Source organism: Quercus robur, chromosome 1, assembly GCF_932294415.1.
Source record: "Quercus robur chromosome 1, dhQueRobu3.1, whole genome shotgun sequence".
Lineage (NCBI taxonomy): Eukaryota > Viridiplantae > Streptophyta > Magnoliopsida > Fagales > Fagaceae > Quercus > Quercus robur.
The window spans coordinates 61,272-65,000 of NC_065534.1; positions in this window are offsets into that span (position 1 = coordinate 61,272).

Sequence of the window (3,729 nt, forward strand, 5' to 3'; positions counted from 1 at the left end):
CCCAATCTCGTCCATATGGCTCGTCCTAAGAAAATCAAGGAAGGCATGCAGTTTATTCGTCCAAAGTAATCTTGTCTGTCCAGAAAATTGGTCGGACGAGATTACGACGTCTTAAACATACTTCGACTATTTTCGTTTTCTTGTCAAGGCTACAAATTCCTCACCCAATGAACGGTTTTCGAGGAAAAACCCCCAAAAGGTATGACTTCCTTGTTAGTTATGGAAGTTATATGCGAATCCTCCGAACCTTACAACGATTGGGAAGATAACTACCTCTGACAGGCACTATATAAGGTTTCTTCTACCGAAAGGTGATTCATTCAGACATTTTTATTTGAGAAATCACTCCCTTTTTACAGAGAATTCCAAGTTCACTAACTTCATCATCGGAGGACTTTTGGCCGGTCCCCTCTGACTCAGTATTTGTTTTCAGGATCAAGCCCTAAGATCATCAGCGCCCGAGACTCATCAACCTACTGATTTCCAAGGAATTATCACAGAGCAATCTCAGGAGACAACAAATTGAAAGGGAGGTTATGAATTTGGACCCAAAACAGAGACTTTGCAAACTCTAATTGCTTCATAGGTGTCTTCCCATCATACCTTTGAAAGACCACAAGATGCCTATCATAAGACCAAGGTTCCCCCAAGAACACCTTTTCTAGATCCGATTCAACTTCAAAACTAAACAGGAGATAATTGTCACTAGCATCTCGAATATTAAAACTTTGACTTGTACGCCAGAGAGGCCTAAACGTTTTAGCAACAGCATCAATATTAATGTTTCTTCTGGTAAGAAATTTTGCCGCCAGCACAAACTCTTGAATTTGTTTATTTTTTGAAAGCACAACATGCTTTCCCTCTTTTTGCGAGAGAGAAAGCTTATTCCATTTGAGTGTAAGATCTTCCATAACATAATCTAAACTGTTTCCCAAACCCCTAGCAAAAAAACCCCAAGCCTTGCCAGTAAACTTGTTACTGCAAGGGACAATCTTCTTCCCTTGAGAGAAGAAACCAATACTACGGCAGTGAAAGGTTACACAGCCGAGAACAGACATACAAATCCTGTTTTTCATAACATACCACAACCGCCTTTAATTGAAGGGTCTAACGTTGTTTTGTTTAGCTGTATATTTTTTTTGTGCCTATTATTTAGGAGCAGTTTTCTCCATGACTTTATAATTTTATCTTTAAAGATAACTTCCCACAAGTATCATTTTTCTTTTTCAAAATTGACATATAATTGATTACAGAATCCTCATATGAACTGTTGGCAATTTTTCTTTCCTTCACATTTTATTTTGTATTTTGCAACTATATTCTAACCCAATTGATTCTCTATTTTCTATATAGCGATGAGATGGTGAAGTTGAAGTAAATGCAAAGGAATTTAAGAACCAGACAATTCATTGAGAGAATCCTCATATGAACGGTTGGTATTTTTTTTCTTTCTCATTTTACGTTGTTGAATTATGTTTCGCCTTTCGATCTGACATTTACTAACACAGAAAATTGTTATCCTCTGAACCTTAGGGGCTACAATTCCAAAGAAAAAAAATTTCACCGTGGGAGAACAGAAACACCATTTTCTTCTGGGTCCAACGACAGGCAGCTCCAAAGAAACCAATATGTGCCAATTTTGCTAAGCCTCCATTTGTGAGTCTTATAATTTCCTACATTTTCTTTGGTTCCTAGCCCAAATTTTATATTTATTTTTTGGTAAACAAATTTTATATTTACACATCACAGTGCCAATGTTCTAATTTGTTATTGGTGAGGAAATTGTAGAAAATAACCTTCAAGTGAGTTCTCACTACAAAACGCGGGGGCCTTGGGCCGCGTTTTTTAATCCGCGGCCAGAAAAAACGCGGCCCAAGGTGAGGCTAAAGCCCCGTTTTTAAAAATGTGGCCCAAGGCGAACCTTAAGGCCGCGTTTTATACGCGGGGCCATAGACAGGATCTGAGGCCGCGTTTTTTTGAGATAAAAACGCGGCCCAAGGGTGTGCAGATTTTATTTTTTCTCAAACTCTGTTTTTTTTTTTTTTTTTTTTTTCTTCTTTTACTGTGGCCGCATTTTTAAAATGCGGCCCAAGGTTGAGCCTAAAGCCCCGTTTAAGAAAACGCGGCTTCACAGATCCTTAAGGTCGCGTTTTGTACGCGGGGCCATAGTGAGGTTCTGAGGCCGCGTTTTTTTGAGATAAAAACGCGGCTTAAGGACTGGTTCTGAAGCCGCGTGTTTAAAACGCGGCTCTAGTTTGGTTCTGAGGCCGCGTTTTCTTAAACAGAAAATGCGGCTTAAGGACTAGTTCTGAAGCCGCGGGTCATAAACGCGGCTCTAGTTCAGGATGGAGCCACGTTTTTGAAACGGGGCTTCAGATTTCCCCTATAGCCGCATGTGAAAAATGCGGCTTTAGGGGAAGTATAAATATTAATAATAAACTCTCTCCAACCCATCAGCTACCCTCCATCCGATCTGAAGCGTCCATCTCTGAAGCCCTCATCACCTCCATCTAAACGCTCCATCCGATCTGACCCCTCATCACCTCCATCTCTACGCTCCATCCGATCTGACCCTCATCACCTCCGTCCGATCTGACCCCTCATCTCTGAAGCCCTCATCCGATCTGACCCTCCATCTCCGACTTCAACCCTCACCCTTCATCCGATCTCAACCCTCACCCTCCATCCGATCTCAACCTCTTTCTCCGTCAGTTGAGATTACTCTCCAGTGAAGGTTAGGATCAAGATAAAACCCTAAATTTCACCCACTTTTTTTAAAATTTTTTTTCTTTCTTCAGAGAAACCCTAATTTTTTTTCTTTCTTCAGATAAATCCTTCCATAAAAAACTCCGCCGACGCCGACGCCGAGAGACCAGCCCAGCGCCGACAGCCCAGCGCCGACGCCGAGAGACCAGCCCAGCGCCGCCGAGCCCATCGCCGACAAGGCTGGTTCACAAGGCTTTCGGTGGTAAAAAGCGTATGTACTCTCTCTCTCTCTCAAGTTATTCATCACATAAGCGATGAGCAAATGATTCTATCATTTTTGTCATCCTCTTAATTAGTCTCTATAGATTGATTGGCAAGATTGATAATTTCTTAGGGAAGAACTTTTGGGGTCGGGTCTGAGAACTAATACTCTGGAATTTTTTAGATTAGTCGTTGATATAGCATTTTTTTTTTTTTTTTTTTGAGAAACTTGATATATCATGTTGAAAGTTGAAAAAAAATCTTGTTTTCTGTCAGCAGTCACTCTTTTACCTATCATGTTTGAATATTTTGACAAAAACAATAATCCCGTATGACGGCAGGGAATGACAACAAATTAAAGACTATAAAAACTAAAATAAAAGCTATAAAATGTTGAGAACCGATTTAAAAATAAAGCTAAAATCCTTGATGTTAAATTTTATTGTGTGATGTGTTGTGCTATAAAAGCTATAAAAGCAGAAAACTATTAGATTGTGTGATGTGTTGTGCTAATTTCACTATTAGCACAACACATGTGATGTGTGATGTGTTCTGTGATGTGTGTGTTGTGCTATAAAAGCTATTAGATTGTGTGATGTGATGTGTGTGTTGTGCTATAAAAGCTATAAAAGCAGAAAACTATTAGATTGTGTGATGTGTTGTGCTATAAAAGCTATAAAAGCAGAAAACTATTAGATTGTGTGATGTGTTGTGCTATAAAAGCTATAAAAGCAGAAAGCTATCGTGTGATGTGTTGTGCTA